The following is a 17,204-nucleotide window of genomic DNA, read 5'->3' as shown; positions in this document are numbered from 1 at the left end:
TGACCCTGGGGGGGCTGCCCTCCCGGGACTAGCCGATTCCCAGGGGTGGTCGGCAACCCGTCCAGGGGCCTTTCTGTGTGCAAACCACTGAGCCCTCCTACCCCTCCCCACCCTGAGCAACAAACCCTGTGGCCTCGGCGAAAGCCCCCGCGTGGCCTGGCATGGCCCACCTCTGGGCCTCCAGGAACGGGGCTCTCCTCAGTGGCAGCGCGTCCCCCTGCTGGCCCGCTGAGCCTCACAGCTCCCATCAGAACTCGATATTTGCAGGGGCGCCTGGGTGGCTCAGTGGGTTAAGCCTCTGCCTTCGGCTTAGGTCATGATCTCAGGGTCCTGGGATCGAGCGGATCGAGCGGATCGAGCGGATCGAGCCTCGCATCCGGCTCTCTGCTCGGCGGGGAGCCTCTTTCCTTCTCTCTCTCTGCCTGCTTCTCTGCCTACTTGTGATCTCTGTCTGTCAGACGAATAAGTAAATAAATAAAATCTTTAAAAAAAACCCAAAACCTTGTTATTTTCCAGAGGCCGTGAGGCTCCGAGTTTGCGGGACCTCTTCGTCCCGTGACTGTCCCCGGACAGGCTTGCGTTCTCTCTTAGGCAGCTGGAGGTACTGTCAGGGCCAAGCAGCGCAGTGACCTGTGGGATTTCGGTGACCCGGGGTGTGGGTTACACGCTCCCATGTGGGCACGGAAAGCTGGCAAACCTCACAGCATCCCGGACGGCAAAATCCATGCTAGCAATTGTAACTCTTTATTTAGCGAGAATGGCATCAAATGCCGAGTGGCAAACAGCAGACAGGGACAGGGGAACAAAGAGAAACTTCGCATGCGGGGCCCCTAATGGCACCGTTTTCCTGTGCGCTGGGTCCCGCGGACTGCATGGCTGGTCCCCCCACCACCCCCTCCCCCGGACATGGTGGCTCCAGCGCTGGGGGTGTTGCCGTGGGGATGACGGTGGCTTCTGGGCTGGGATCTGGGGTGCTGTTGATGGTGGCTTGGGTGTTGTGGGCTGGGCGGAGCGGAGGAGAGCCCGCGAGGTTTCCAGGGAGAGGACTTAGTGAGGACCTGGGCTCTTGCCGTCTCTCCTTGGCTACCAGCAGGAAAGAATCCAAGTCAAGAAATCTTACAGGGGCACCTGGGTGGCTCAGTGGGTTAAAGCCTCTGCCTTTGGCTCAGGTCATGATCTCAGGGTCCTGGGATCGAGCCCCACATCAGGCTCTCTGCTCAGCAGGGAGCCTGCTTCCCCCCTTCTCTCTCTCTGCCTACTTGTGATCTCTGTCTGTCAAATAAATAAATAAAATCTTTGAAAAAAAAAAAAAAAGAAATCTTACAAACAGGGATTACAGCCGTGCAGGCGAGGCCCGGGGAGCTGGGACACCCAGACGGGCAAGAGCTGGAAGCCTCGTGTCCCCTAAAGCAAAGTGCAGTGAGCATTCCTTCCTTGCGGCCCGCGCAGGCTGGGGACTTAGGGGCTGGGGGACGCCCCACAGGACTGGCTGACCAGTGTGGGAGACGGTGGGCAGGGGTTTGGGGAGAGGTGGCCCTGGAGTGTTTCCCGAACAGCAGGGTAGCCGAAGATGGGATTTGGCTGCAGGATGGGGCCAGCCCACTCCAGGAAGGACCCATCCCCGTAGCCCTACAAGAGCCTGCAATTTTGGGGTGGGGGGATTTGGGGGTGATACCCTCAAAAAGGGCTCTTTAAATGCCCCAACCACAGGATTGGGTCCCATCTGCCTTTGGAGGAGTCGGGGTCATTACTTGGAAGGAGAGCAGACAGAGGGGCCCCGTGATCTCAGATACAGCTTCTGGAAGCCCCCACCCCCACCCCCTGCCGGATGCCTTACTACTTGAGAGACGGGCCCCCACCCTCGGACCTCAGGAAGGCCGACCGATCCCAGGCTGGGGTGCTTGTGACTACCTTGCAGAAGACTTAATCAGCGGCTAATGACTCAGCCCTCCAGCCCAGCCGCAGCCAGCCCCTCCTCGAGCCCTGACGGCAGGTGGGCAACGTAACACACAAAATGTGACAAATCACTATTATTCACAAACCCGTTGCTGCGGTGACAGCATGGGCTGCCGAGTTAATCCCAAGGGAGGCTGGTGAATAGGGCTGTTCTCACCGCCGGAGGACTGGGGCAGGACGCCGGCCGCAGGGATCTGCGGTGTGCAGGAGGCCCTGACATGCACGTGCCCCATTTCTCCGGAGGGTTTCTCTTTGTCTCACTTTCTGGGCTTGCTCCTCCTCCAGCCGGAGCTTCCTTCCGTGCAGAGACTGATGCCTCCGGAGGCGGGGGAGGCCAGGGCTACCAGGAAGGCCTCTGCAGGGGACAAGTGCATTTTGGCAGACCCTGGGGCTGGCCTCCCCACCCCAGCCCGCTGGAGAGGCGTGTGTCCCTCCTGCCTGGCCGGGGCGGAGTGGGGGTGGGGTGAGCGGCGCCCAGCTGTGCAGCTCTGAGCTCGGGGCTCTGGGAGCTGGCAGGACAGACATCCCCTGACCTTGGACCTCAGAAGGCCCAGCCTGGGCAGGCCTTTCTATCGGAGCATGAGGACCTGCATGCGCACGGGGCCTGGCCCCTGGCTTCTGTGGGGCTTTGTCTGGGCACGGACTGAACCTGCACTCTGCTCTGCGGAGGGGGGGCAGGTCGAGAGGCGGGGCTCCCGTTCAGTGCCTTTGGCACAACTCCCAACGGCAGGGAGGAAGTGAGGCTCAGAGGCCTTGCTCTGGAAGGAAAGCCCCCCGACACAGCTGCAGCCCAGCCCCCCGGGCCCCACTTGGCAACGTCTCTCCAGAGGAGGCAGGGGGGGCCCTCTGAGCCCTGGTTCTGGAGATGCAGGCGGCGAGGGAGGGTCCTGCATGTGCCCAGGAAAGGGAGGTGGGTGGGGGGCTGCCGGCTGACCTGCGGTGGGGGTGTCTGGGGCCATGCCCACCAGACAGGCAGAGCTTTGCGGCTGGCACACAGGCTCGGTGTGGCGTCTGGGGAACTGGCCAGCGGCAGTGTGACCCCCCTGGGCTGGTTGAGGGCTCCTCCTGGGGGGTTGCCAGGCTCAGGTGCTGTGCAAACCCACCTGGAGAACAGTTCCCTACCCCTGGGGAGGAAGGGGCTTTTTAGGTGCTCCCTGCTGGGAGCTGGAGGACAAACAGCAGGTGGGATTTTACTGTTGCTTCACCCCACCTGGAATCCAGAGTGGCAGAGTTCTTGTGGGCTCAGGACGAAGGGCAGGGACCACCTCATGGCCTCTCATGCTCATGGGGGCGTCACGGCTGCCGTTCTGGGGCCAGAGCCTCAATCAAGGTGTAGGCAGGACTCCGTTCCTCTGGAGGCTCCAGGAGTGTCCCTCTGGCCCCTCCCGGCTCCTGGCAGCTGCGGTGGCCTTGGTGTCCCCTGGCCTGTAGACGCACTCCTCCTCCCCCCGCCCTGGGACACGTGGCGACTCTCTGTGCCTCCCCCGTGTGTCTGCTTCCTCCCTTCATAAGACCCTGCTCCTGGACGCAGGGCCCACCCTTGTCCAGGAGGACCTCATCTGCACGGATGAGATCTGCAACACACTTTTCCAGGTAACGTCACGTTCTGAGATTCCAGGGGACACGCATGTGTGGGGAAGACCGTGCAACCCAGTATGATACACACGCATCGTTTTTGAATCCTCCCCATGCAAGCACCCTGTGGGACAGGCAGAGACGTGGAGAACATGAACGAGGAGCCCCGTGGGGAGCAGACACGTTGTTGTCTGTGGTTCCAGACTTGGTAGCACCCAGCAGCACCGGTACTGACCTGGTTTGTGGATTTGGGCAGGGCGTGGTGGGGGGGTGCTGGCTTGCATCTTGGGGTCAAGCTCTCTGAGAGCCAGCTGGCTGTCAGCTGCGGCCTCGACAGGACACCAGCCTCTCATGTGGCCTGGGCCTCCTCCCAGCTCTGTGGTGGTTCCAGGCTCCAGCCTCTGGGGTACAGAAAGCTGGGTGGAGCCTGGCCTTTGTCCCCGGAGTGCTCAGGGGCACAGGCCCAGGAATGCATGCACTGCGGCGTGGCCTGACTCCTGCTGCCCGAAGCCTGGAGCGGGAGACCTGCCGACCCACGGCCCAGGGAGCGCGGGTCACCGTCCGGCAGTCCTGGCATCCTGTCCGGAGTGGGCCTGGCCCCACCAGGGCTCGGAGGCTGGGCCCCGCGGGATGTCCCCACACTGCCACCTGGTGGTCGCTGCCCGAGCCCTGAGACGTTCTGGGCACCTGGGCCACATGTGGCTTCTCCAGGCCCAGGTGTGGTCTCGGCAGGGGTTTCTAACACCAGCTCTGGCCCAGACGCTTCACCTGCGTGCGGCACTGTCGTCCAGAAGCTGTTGGGAAGAACTCAGGAGCCTCTGGAGCCACGGGCTGGGAACGCCCACACCCGCCAAACAGAGAAGCCCCACCGAGGAGAGGCCCCATCCCGGCTGTCACAGCCCCCCGAGGACTCCCTCCCTCTGTGCAGCTGCTCCCTCCCCAGTGAACGGTGCACGGGCTTTTCTCCATCTGGGGTGCAGGGGTGACCAGCCGCTGGCCTACGGGACAGAGAGTGGGGCCGGGCTGGACGCTGGCAGGCCGAGCCGGTGGGGCGGCTGGGCTTGTGTCTGAGAACTGGCTAACCAGCCCCTATGCCCCTCAGGGTCTGATGTGGTTCAGCGGTGCCCCCCCGAGAGCTTCCTACCATGCTCAGCCCCTCCTGTCCTGACCCCGCATGCCCTCCCCCCACCCTCCCTTCAGTCCCTCCCGAGGAGTCGGGATGTGACTCACACACAAGGGCCTCTGGGACCTTCATTCTGGGGTGGGACGCTTGTCACAGGTTAGCCTCGCTCAGTGCAAGTGCCCTGGAGTGACCGGGGTCTGGGAGGGAGGTGGCCGGGTGTGGGAGCCGCCTACAGAATGGGGCGGGGGGCTGGGAGCACGCAGGTGCAGCCGACAGAAAGCTTTCCTGGGGGGCTGCCCCTCCGGGACTGGCGTTCCCGCGGAGGATTGCTTCTGTTCTTTCTGGTCTCCGGAGGTCACAGAGGGTGCTGCCGTGGCTCAGTTTCCCTGAAATCTCATCTCCCATGCGGGGGGCTCAACATTCAATCTGGGGGCTGCTTTGCACGGAAGCTACACCAGGCGGCCGCTGGCGGCCACAGCCCCAGATTCCCTCTCAGGGTGGGCGGAGCAGGTTAGCGGCCACCGCCTGGACGTCTGGACGCACGGTGAACAGGAATCCAGGCTCCAGCGCCCAGCACCCACTGTTGCCCTGGGCGACTGCTTACCTAACCTTAACAACTGCTTACCTACCCTGCCACGGCCTCCAGTCTGCAATCCGGATTAAGGGGGAGGGTCCGCCGGCTTAGGGACCCAGGCAGCACCTCCCCCAAGACATCTGTGCTCCCCCTTCCTGTGGAGATTAACTTCTCTACTTGCAGGGACTGTGGTCATGAGGTCAGAGGCCACTGGCAGGTTAGGGGCGTTGGGCGGGTTCTGCCCTCGGGGGCTCTGAGTCTTGGGGTTTTCCACGCCCCTCCTCACCTCTCTCCTCTGCGGGGAGGGACCCCAGACGTGTGGGCCTGGTTGGCCTCATCTCAGGTCAGCACGGCCTCATCACCAGGCCGAAAGCCAAGACACCTCTCTTGGTATGTTGGCCCAAAAATCCTGTTTGCAGCACCTTCAAAATGCGTGCAAGTCCAGGCTCTTCTCAGGAGTCCCACTGCTGTCCCTGTGTCTGGGCGGTGCCCGTCCTGTGTGTGTGGGACCGATGACAAGCCATGGTGCCCATGATGGGCCTCACTCCTGCGTCAGCTTATAAACACGGGCTGGGTCTGTCTCTCCTTCCTGCTCTGCTTCCCGTTCTGTCTGATGAAGCCAGTGGCCGCCCCCTTGAGAGCTGCCCTGGGAGAGGCCCACAGACAGGAGACCGAGGACAGCGTCCCGCTGCCGGCCAGCGAGGAGTTGGTCCCGCCACAGGGCCCGTGAGTCAGGTCAGCAGGGTCTACTTCCCCGGTGGAGCCTCCAGATGGACCTCGGCCCCCCAACACCGCCTGCCAGGTTCGGGGTCATTTGCCACCAGCAATAACAGCCACACGCGGGCACCCTATTCCCTCCCAGCAGCCCCAGCCCCTGTCCACCCCGAGCACAGCAGAGGCCTTCCTGCAGCCCCCTCTGGCCGACCGGCCTCCTGAGCGCCCTCTTCTCCAGCCCCAGGCGCAGCTACCGTCTTCCCACCTTCCACGTGCTTCTGTCTCCGGGCCTGGGCGCGGGCTGTTACCTCTGCCTGGGGTGCTTTTCCCAGAGCCGTGTGAGGAGCTCGCTGCTCACCTCCCACAGGTCACCTGCCCAACCTTCCCCTCCCGGCACCTTCCTTTCCCTGCATGCTGGACTCCACAGGATCCATCTGCACCCGCCCTGTCCTCTGTCGTCCCCTCCTCCTGTGCTTTGGGGACAATGGAGGTGTCTCTGTAGGCCCCGTCCCCCCCCACCCCCCGGCTGCATCTGTAGCACCTGGATCCTCGCCGGCAGGCCCTTAGTCAAGGGCTGGGAGCACACGGTCACAAAGGCACAGGGCGAATCCAGCCCGGCCCCCAGAAGGGGATCTCAGGCCCTCAGCGGGCGTCAGGTGGTCCCCGTCTCTGTGTCCCACAGGATGCCGCCGAGGACTTGACAGCCTGAGCGCACCGGAGGAAACAATCCTCGGGCCTGCCCCGCGTGTCTGTTCCCGAAAGGCTCTGCTGAGAGACGGGAAGGAAGGAGAAGGCGGGACATGGCCGCCCTGACTGCTGCGGGGGCTGAGTCCCTCTCGCTCCTCCGTCTTCCTCCCTTGACCCATTGTGCAGAGGGAGCTCTCTGCCACCATCGACTCCCAACCTGTCTTCCCCGTTTTCTCCTTAAAAACTGGCAAGAAACATTTTTTAACTCCACTAGTTATTGCCTGAATATGTTCTTGCAAAAAACTCAAAGAGAGCTGATAAAGCCACTGGCTCTGGCCCCTGCCTCCTGAGTCCCCTCTCTGGGGCCCATGAGTGTGGGGAAACCCAAGGGCCCGGGAGGCGGGGGCCTCGCGGCCTTTCTGGCCCCACGCCTGTGGCAGGGTGTGCTGACCAAGTGTCCGAGTGCCCCCAGGACCCGCGGTGCTTGAGTGAGAAGCAGTCCTCAAGTCTTTGAAGTCTGGGGATGGAGCCTAGCTCGCCCTGACCGCTGCAGGCACGGGCATTGATCAAGGCGTAGCCTGGACAGCGGCTGGGCAGGCCCACCCGTGTGGCAGACAGAGAGGAAGGTCTGTGCACACGGTGAGACAGGAGGTGGGGCCAGAGCTCGGATGGACGCCAGCCACAGGCCCCTGGGGCAGCGGGTGGAAGTGGGGGGGGAAAGGGGGTGGGGAGGAGGGCATGAGCAGCTGTGGCTGCATGGCCTTTGGCCAGACGCTGAGAAGGAGCCAGACTCAGTCAGGAGCTGCCAGCATGGAGCAGGGAGGAGGGACGACGAGGCGGCAGATACTGTGCCCCTCAGTGCCGGGACCCCTGACCGGTCTCCAGACCCCCAGATCCAGCCGGGTCCGAGGGCGTGTGGGTCGTGTCCCAGACCGTGTCCTCACTGGGACGCACGCCTGACCCTAAGCCAGGAGACAGGCTCATGTACATTCTGGGGCACAGAGCAGGTGGAGGAAACGGTTTGTCCTCTCGGTTGAGGGGTCTTCAGACGACAGGTGCCCCTAGTGGGCCTGGAAAGCACCCTGCCAGGCAGGCATCAGCCACAGGCCCCGGCTCCATGCGGCCGGCACATGGGACACGGCCAGCAGGATTCGCCGGTCTGGAATAGGACCTCGAGAGTCTTTGGAGCTGCTCACAGATCATTTGGCCTCTCTCTAGACACGTGCCCCTGCTTCCTGAAGTTAGGCCTGGCTGTGTGGCCGGCTTTGAGCCTTCAAAGTCCCGGTCACGGCATTTCCTGCTTTGGCTGTGGTGGAGAGCTGTGTCAGCTTGGGGTCCCGACCCCCCGGTGAACGCACAGTAAAAGCCTCCGCGGGCTGAGCCTGGACCCAGGGGAGCAGGAGGGGGTGGTGTGTACATGCACAGAGGGGGACAGAGTCTACTGCAGCCCCACTGTGAGCCTCAGCCCCTGCCATGACCGGGCTCTGCCTCTCCCCTCCCAGTCTGGGGGCAGCGGTGGTGGGGCTGTTCTTTGGGGAGGCTCAAAACCGCTTACTCCTGGGCCCCTCAGAGACAGGGAGAGGCACAGTGGGGCGTCCGCGGGGGTGCAGGGCCAGACAGCGGGGGTGGGGGCACAGCGCTGACCCCGCGAGCATGCGAGGCTTCCGGGTCATGAGCATCCCCTGGGCTCTGTCCTGAGGAAGGGACGGGTCCTCCTCTGAGTGCATCCTGGATCCAGGCCGATCCTGCCCTCCGCACTCCAAACCCGGAGACCCCAGGATCGACAGCCCCAGAGCCCGCCCCTGGGGCTCCCAGTAGCCTGAGTGACCCCGCCCTTGAAGAAGTGGGTCCAAGCCTGGGGTTTGCTTGTACTTTTAGGCGCTCTGATTAAATTACAGCTGTAACGCGAGGTGTTCGCGCCGCTGTTGGTCACGCAGATGCCGCCTCGGGCCCGCCTCCCATGGAAGGGGTCCCCCGGGACGGCCCGCTGGTCTGTTCACACACAATTTCCGTGCATCTCTAAAGATCACCGTTCTAACAGCTTTGGGTATAGACACCGGGAGGCAGCTACGCATAACAGGGCATAAATCCAATTCCCCGTGCGTTCAATTTTCTCAGGCTGCAGAATCAATTTGAGCCTGTCGGGATCTGACTCTGGAGTCTATCAATGCCAGCTCCTTCCCTCCAGCCCCTGTCTGGCTCTCCCCTCTCAGGAACTCAGCCCTGCAGACAAAGATGCGCTGGTACAAAGTCACAGCTTTGCTCTCTTCATGAGGAAATCTGGTTAGGTGTGAAGGGGGCACAGAGCCTGGGGCCTGGAGGCTGCTCCTGGGCGCTGGGGCCGAGGCCGCCGCCTCTCCTCCAGCCATGGCCGTGGATGACGTGCTTTGACTACCCCAGTGACACCTGTTGGCCTTTCCCCTGGGCTGCAGCTGAGGGGGGAAGTCTCTCTATGGCATTCTGGGGGCACCTTAGCCCCATGGATCGGCTACATGGCTTTTTGTCCTTGGTCTGTCCTTCCGCCGCAGTGATGACAGTGGCCACATTCCGAGTGCGGTGCACACACCGGTCATTGAATGCCACAGGTCCCTGAGATGTACATCTGTTCTTACCCCATTCCACACGTGGGAAACAGGCACGGAGCTGGTAAGTAAGGCGCCCTCGGCCCCATAGCGGGCAGCAGAGCCAGGAAACGCTTCCCGAGGTGATTTGGACTCTTGTGAGCTCCTGGGGGCACCACACCATCCTGCCTGGTTCCGTGGGCAGCCAGCATGCTTACCTTTTTGCTGAGAGCCCCAGGGTCCCCTTCTAGAACCACCGCTGCCTCTGGGCCAGTTGGGCACTGAGTGGACACAGCCCCTGCCCAGCCTCGGGGCTGGCAGCAGCGCCTAACCTCTGGAGCCATGGGTGAGCCCGGGGTTCATGCAGCACCAACCAAAGTCGGGCCTGGGACTCTGGGCGGGGGGTGGCAGGAGGGGCTGTCCACGGGCAGCAAGAGATGGGACTGGCGTGTGGGGGGACGCTGCTCGGGGTCCCTTATGCAGCTCCATTTCCCTGCTCTGCTTTAGCATCTGCGTGACTGAGTGCTGTGACGCCTGCCCCTGTGTGCACGTGCCCACGTGGGTATGTGTGCCTGCGCAGTGCCTGGAGCAGGTGGGGCTGGGCTCACGGGCCACTTCCATGGGCACCATGTGCGTGCTCACCAGGACGGCTCAGGGAGACTGCAGAGCTCGGCGTGACCGTCCTTCTCTGAGTGAGCCCCGGGAGAGAGGCTCAGGGAAGGAAGGCCACAGAGCCGACTGCCTGGGCCAAGCTCCCTCTTGCTTTGTTTGGAGCCCTAATTTGTTGCCCTGTGAAAGGGAGAGTAGAGGATCCGCCAGAGGGCCTGGAGGCACGCAGACCAGGATGAGCCCCCAGCAGACCCGCTCTCTCTGTGCTCCTGGGGGCTGCTGCAAAAGCCAGGACGGCTTCCCCTTCCCTTCCACAGATGCCGCCTGGGGCTGGAGGCCGCCCGCGAGTGCGGGTCCGAAGAGGGTTGGACCGCAGGCCGGGTGGCCACACGTGGATCTCCCCGGTCAGCAACAAGACGGCCAGCTGCCTCTGCCTTCGGCCCTCACTGACCGTGCGGGCCGTTTGCTCTTCTGTATAACAGGGAGTGACTGTACCCCTGGTCGGGGTATCCACCCGCGGCACAGAGCACAACGGTGTCAGCACCGGCCCGTTACTGTCCGTACCCGGAAGGACGATCGTCCGAGGACAGGACGGTAACAGCATGACCCAGAAACAGGACGGGAGACTGTCTTGGACTCAGGGGCCGCTAGCGATTTTATAACACGTGTGGGTTTTTTTCCTGATTTCTCACGAGGCATATGAGGTCCTGGGAGACTGGGGTGTCGGTGAGGATGGCCCCACCTGAGATGCACAGTGTCACGCTGGGGCAGTGTGCCAGGAGGGCAGTGGCAGCGTTCCCACTCCCCCGCAGGAGGCTTGTTACCGGACACACAAAGGCCGGATAGAAGGGCAGTGGCCCGTGTGTCCCGCCGCCTCATCAGCTCCCGCTGGGCGTGAGCTGCCACTGGGACCGTATTAACCCCCTGCCTGGAGCCTTCCCTGCAGCCGGCTTGGCGTAGCCGTCAGGACCCATTGATTTGCTGTCCCTATCACTTCCCGTCACCACAGTCACCATGGCCTAATCAGGTTTCTCCCAGCGCTTCAGACCCCGGTGTTGCCATGGCGACGAAATTACCCATAATAGTCCCTGCCTCCTCCAATAAATGAAGGAAGGCACGGAGATTTCCTACGGATCTGAAGCTGGGGACAGTGTGCCCCGGCCTCTCGGGAGCAGAGCCCCTGGCCGCCGGGCCCCTCGGGGTGGACCCTGGTGGCTGGTGACCGCTCTCCCACCAGCTCGAGGCCACTGGTGCAAAGCGTGGGCGGCACAGAGTGTGCAGGGGGTGAGACACATGGACCCATCAGGAACCCCGCAGTGCTGGCAGGTTCTCCAAAACGCTGTCTTTCTGACCCAAATGTGCAGCCGATTTTCGGCCGGGCCTGGCAGTAGGGTGCGCCGCCAGTGTGCCCTTGGCGACGCTTCTGTTCAAGGAAGGAGGGCAGTGAGGCTGGCTGGGGTCCGAGCCCCCGGATGCCCCGAGAGCATTTCCCCAGGCCTTTAGTTAGTCTGCTGGTCAGACGTTCAGTAGGTCTGAGCCTTGGATTAGCATCGCCTCCATCCCCTTTTGGAGTCGGGACAGTGAGGGGCGCCGTCCACCGAGCCCTAGAAGGCAGCACATGCCCTCGGCCTGCAGAGCCTCCCCTCGCCTTGTGGGGAGCCGAGACCCGACCTCCCCGGAGACCCTGCCAACTCTGCCTTCCTCGCTGATCCCGGAGGCCAGCTAGTGGCCTCAGTCTGGCCACAGGGTGCGTCTCCCCAGAGGAGGGACCTGGAGGGTCGGCTGAGGGCTCTGGTCTGGCCTGCTCCCCTGTAACACGGGGGCAGCTTTGCCCCAAGTGATCCCCAAAGTGTCTGGGCCTTGAGGGATGGGGGCCCCTGGGGGCTGAGCAGCCCCAGGGGAGCTCGGGAAGGCTGGGAGGCCGCAGAGGATGGCTTCTGCCTCTCTCCTTCCCTCTCGTCCTTCTGCTTCTCCCCCCAGCCCCACCCATCTCACGGTGGGTATCCCGGCCTGCGTGCTCCGTGACTGATGGGCCACTTAGGGCCCAGGACTAGATCAACCAGACTTTGTTTCCTCCTCCTCAAGGTCAGTGGGCCCTGGGCGGGAGTCATTGCCTGAGGTTACCACCAGTCAAATCTCCGCTGACCGGACCCGACCCACGATTTCACACCCAGAACTGCGCAGATTAATGGAGAACTGGGCCCTCTAGCTCCCAGGCCCCGGAGGACCCCGTCCCTCCCCAGGTCACTGCACTCACGCTGGGTGGCATCAGAGTGGGCGGGTGGACACCATGTCCTCCGGCTCGGGGCTTCTGCGGGGGTTTCCGGGGCCGGGAGCACCCCCGGGGCTTGTAGGAGCACAGCCCACAGCAGACCTGAAATCCCAGAAGCCTGGCTGCCTGGGAGACTGAGTCCCAAACACCCAGGCCCTGGGCAGGAGTGGCCTGGAGATGAGCGGGGAGACCCTCCCGGGGCCAAGGATGTGCGGGGTGGGGACGGTCATGGGCTCCAGTCTGAGCCCCTCCCTTTACCGGGGACGGGAAGGGCAGCCCAGGGGGCACCAGCTTGGCCAAGCAGCCGACCTGCTGCGGTGAGAGCTTGCGGACAGAGTCGGGTGCGTGCCCATGGAGGGGGACTGTCCCCGTGCTCCAGCTCCAGGCGCGGTGTGGTCCCTCCAGGTTCCCACCCACGGATAGGAACTGCTCCGGGGGCACCCGCACATAGCGCGGCCCAGCGCGACACCTAGCGGACAGAGGGAACGTTGCTCCTCGTGCTTCCGTGGGCCGGGAAGACCCTCAGCCTGGGAGGACCCTCACCCCTACCAGCCCAGTGGCTCATGACTTTCACAGAAACTTCTGCTTGTTGGGGGGACTAGCAGGAGACCAGCACAGGCTGCAGGACTCCCCTTTCCCTGGGGAAATCACGGAAGCCTGGCCACCTGGGGGACTGACTCCTGACCCCAGACTCACTGCCCGGCTGTGCTCTTCATCCAGGGTAAGCCTGCCCTGGCCTAGGGATGGGGGGTTGAGACCCTCGCCCATGCTGGGTGTGGGGGCTGTTCCACAGCTTCAGTCAGGTGGGGGCAGGGCTGGCAAGAGTGGTGTCCCCACGCTGGGACGCATGGCTTCCTCTCTGGTTTCCGGAGCTGTCCTAGATGTTCCTACCCCCAGCCCACACAGCTTCCTGCTCAGGTCCTCACTAGGACCCGGTGGCCTGCTCTTGCCGCCAGCTCTCGCCACCTGCTCTGTTCCTGTTCCCACTTGGGTCTTCCGTGGATGTGGCAGAGCCACGTTCAGCCCAAACCGTGACTTCTCCCGGGGACGCTCCTGCTGGGCAGAGCCACGTCCTCATTGCAGCTCTCCGGAGGCCCCGGGGGAGTCAGGGGCCCCGTGAAGGTGACGGCCCCTCCTCTTGGGTGTGGTGCGTTGACTGAATGACTCACTTCTGAAAGACAGGAGGGGCCCTAGCCCTGGGGTCAAGGTCACTTTGGCAACACGAACCCAAGGTGTCCCAATGGGAAAGTGTTTCTCCTCTGTAGGATCGTCCCCAAACCCACACCCGCAGAGAATCACGAGAAAGCATCAGAGCAACCCGGACAGACTGAGGCCAGTCTGGGAACCCCTGACCAGCGCTGTTCAAAGCTGTGGATGTGAGGGCCAGATACAAGCCTGAGCCCGGTGGGAGGCGGTGCAGAGGGCCCTGGGCACAGGGCAGGCATGAAGCGGCCTCTTGTCTTGGGAACGGCAGTTACTGTGGTCACTCATTGTTTTGACCGCGGACTATGGGGGGTGAGCCTTCCCACACACAGGGAGGGGGTCCGGGGGAGCTGGGTGGGTGCACCCTGTGTCCTGCAGGACCATGTGCTCCCACTAGATGGCAGCAGCGCCCTGCAGCCCGGACTCCCTCCAACCCCGGAGGGGCTGGGTCAGGGCCGCAGGGCTGGGGCACTGGCCTTCCTCCAGGCGGACGCCAGGGTTGGCAGCTAGGAAGGGGACCTGGGGGGCAAGGGGAGGGCCTCCTCATAAGGAAACCTGCGCTGCTCAGGGTCAGCCCTGCCTGCCATGCTGTCTGTCTCTCAGTCCTGTCTCTGTATCTCTTTAGCTCTGGCTCTCTCTCTCCCTCTCTGTCTCTGTCTCTTAGTCGCTGTATCTCTCCATCTCTGTGTCTCTGTTTCTCTTTCGCTGTCATTCTTTGTATCTCTGTCTCTCTGTCTCTGTCTCTGTCTCATTCTCTCTGTCTCTGTTTCTCTCTCCATCTCTTTTTCTGTCATTTTCTGTCTCTCTCTGTTTCTGTCTCTTTCTGTCTCTTTCCAGACCTGAGTCAGACTGTCTGGGTCCAAGCCCCAGGTCCCCCTGTTTTGGGTCAATGACCGGCCTTCCCTTGCGTCAGGGCCCATCTCAGTACGGGGTGGAAACAGGCTCTGTGGACAGGGCTGCTGGAAGCATCAGACAAGCCACTGTAGGAAAAGTGCCTGGGGCGTGGCCTGCGCTGTCCTTGTCTGTGTCAAGTTGTCAGACGACGTCCAGACCCCTGCCCCATTATGTGGAGGGTGCTGCCCCCAGGTCCTGGGTCCCAGGTCCTTGTCTCCAACAGGGATGCGTCCAGCACTGCCCTCGGCGCTCTTCCAAGTCCTCTGGGTCTGGGTGAGAAACCAGGGCCCAGCGGGGACTGCCTGCCCCAGGCTCTCACTCCTGGTGCTGACCACTGGAGGCCCCAGCAGCCAGCCCTTATCCCACAGGCTTCTGCTGAAAGCCCTTGAAGGCAGAGGGACTGGTGTCCAGCATCCAGCCCAGGGGCTATGGCCTCAGGGTTGGAAATCCCCGGGGTGTGGTGTGTATGCCCATGTATCTTTGGGACCCCTCTAATTTCTCCCTAAAATGCTCACTATGCAGCTGTCTGAGAAGCACACGTGTGATTGGCCTGATGCCCCCGACCTCCAACATGATGCCGCCCAACCCCCGCCTGAAGTCCCCTGACTTCCTGCACGATGCCCCTCACCTCCCACCGGATTCCCCCAACCTCCCACGTGATGCCGCTTGACCCCCGCCCAATGCCCCCGACTTCCAGCCTGATGCCCCAACCTCCCGCCCAATGCCCCCTGACCTCCCCTCTGATGCCCCCCAGCCTCGGGCTGACAAAGCCAGCCAGCAAAGCCCAGGTCCTGGCCAGTGGTCTTCCCAGCAGAGCTGAGAGCCCCATCCACACCAGCTTCCCTCAGAGCTAGACACCCCAACCTCACCTGGGGGGCAGAGGCCTGTGATCGGGATGGTGGAATCCACGTGAGTGGGAGCAGGGGAAAGGGTGGGGGGCTTGTGGAGGCAGTCTTGTCCGGCTCTCCTGCTCCCAGGCCACAAGCATGTCTGGCTTCGCTCCTGTCGCTGATGCTGTCCCCGAGCAGTGAGCATGCCCGTCTCTTGGACTCGCAGGCTGAGGTTGGGCCCCCACACCCTTCTGCCCACCCTGCCTGAGGCCGCCCTCCACGCTGCCTGGGTCCACCCTCATTTCACCTGTGCCCTTGGCAGCGGGGCTGGTCTTGTCGGCTGAGCTGCCGGAGCCCCAGCAAGGTACTGGGGGCCTGGGTCGTCTGCAGGTCTGCGGCACCGACAGTGGTGAGGGTGTCACGCGGGGCTGCCTGGACGAGGGCGTCTGGACACGCCTCCTGGCGTGGGGCCACTGCCTTCTCCCCCGGAGACAGGAGGGGGCCGGTCCTGCCAGGGCCCAGGCTCTGGGTGCCGGTCCACGGCCGCACACCTGTCCCCGCCCAGTGTCTTAGTCAGCTGGCCCGCTCCCCAGCACCAGCCGGGATGTCCCTCTCGTCACGCAGTATAATGTCTGAGCTCACGGCACCTCTGTAGTCCGCAAGGGACGGGAATACGACTTGGACTAGCCTAAGGAAAAGGCGGTGAGCGCTCCCTTTGTTTGCACAGGTCACTGAAGCCTGTGTCTTCCCCACGACGGGTTCCCGGCATGCCCATGACATCATGACGGGTTCCTCGCACGCCCATGACATCACGACGGGTTCCCCGCACGCCCAAGACGTCAGGATCTGCGGCTCTTTTCCTGGACTGGTTTCATCCTCCAGAGAAATTTGACGGGGGGTGCGGTTCGCTCCCAGCCCCCCACACATACATCCCATCGGGTTACAACCCAGCAGGAGGAGCACCTTGTCCCCATAATCTCCCCGAGAGTTCCAGGGTGTCTTTAAGGGGCCTGGACGTCTGTCCTGTCTATCCCCAAATCAACATTGATTTTGATTGGCCTGGGGTAGATCGAGAGGACACCTTGAGCCTTGGGGTAGGACTGGCCTGGACCCAGGGAGCTGGGGCTGCCCCAAGGGGGGACGCCGGGCAGGCAGGGAGCAGGGCCGGGAACGAGCAGCCCACTGTCACCGCATGCACCGGGGCTCAGCATCAGGCTACCCATAGGGCCTGGCCCACCCTGCCGGGAGAGGCAGGAAAACAAAATACCCTGTGGTCCAAATTCCGTGTTTCCCACTCAGCAAATAGCAATTAGCTAATTCCCCTGGAAGAACGTGTCTCCTTGGTGGGGGACGACTGCTGGGGAGGGAGAGGACTCCCTCAGTTATGGGGCGGGGCACGAGAAAGGATGCAGAAAGGATTGTCATCCGAATGGCATCCAAGGACTTGGAGACAGGCACAGGCTGGGGGTCTGGCTGGGCTTGGAGAGGAAATGCCTTTCACTCTCGTGAGTTCTCTCTCTGGGTTTTCAAATGCCTTCCTGCCCATGCGTGCAGAGATCTCTTCCTTCAGAGTCTGGCCTGTGGTGGTCTGAGCGTTTGTGCCCGACCCAGTCCGGGTGTTGAATCCGGATGTCCGGAGATGATGGTGGTGGGGTCTTGGGGAGGAGACGAGGCCTTGAAGGTGGGGCCCCATGCGTGGGACTGGAGCCCTTTTAATAGGTCCCAGCGAGAGGTCCCGGCTGGAAGTCTGGAAGAGGGCCTTCTCCAGAGTGTGACCATGCTGGCCCCCGATCTTTGACTTTCCGTCCCCCAGAACCATGGGAGATCAGTGTGTGTTGACGAGCGCCCCCATACCCCCAGCGTACGTGTTCTGTTATAGGATGGACCGAGACACGGTATGAGCTTGCCTCTGCGTCAGGAACAGGACGGCTCCATCTCCGTACACGGCTGTGGGGCAGGGTCCCCAGTACCCCTCTCGCCTACTCTGACTTTAGCGGGGCACCTGACCATGGGATGGGTGGCATGTCCGTGGCGGGGGAGCCTCTCCTTTGGCCATAGGGGCAGGTTTCCCTCACCCTAAATTTATATCCTTATCATTGAAATTGATGCCACTTTCTTTTTTCTTTCATTGGAAAGGGGACTTATTTGGATTCTGTGTTTCAGTCTAAAATAACACGAGGCAGAACCCAGGGAATAAAGACATAAG

General features: G+C 62.7%; 1 long non-coding RNA gene across 2 annotated transcripts; it reads right to left on the bottom strand.

Annotated features, from left to right (window-relative positions):
- Positions 1–729: 729 nt before the first annotated feature.
- On the bottom strand, positions 730–3,883 carry LOC123954438. Of its 2 annotated transcripts, none has more exons than XR_006821079.1 (3): positions 3,167–3,883; positions 2,043–2,311; positions 730–1,083 (listed from the first exon to the last, which is right to left on the bottom strand). It is a non-coding gene; the product is annotated as an uncharacterized LOC123954438 (long non-coding RNA). The 2 variants fall into 2 exon arrangements; XR_006821080.1 differs by having other exon boundaries at positions 3,767–3,876.
- Between the last annotated feature and the right edge of the window lie 13,321 nt (positions 3,884–17,204).

This window comes from Meles meles, chromosome 12, assembly GCF_922984935.1.
Source record: "Meles meles chromosome 12, mMelMel3.1 paternal haplotype, whole genome shotgun sequence".
Classification (NCBI taxonomy): domain Eukaryota; kingdom Metazoa; phylum Chordata; class Mammalia; order Carnivora; family Mustelidae; genus Meles; species Meles meles.
The sequence above is the reverse complement of the archived record's forward strand: the minus strand, read 5'-3'. Positions and strand labels throughout refer to the sequence as shown.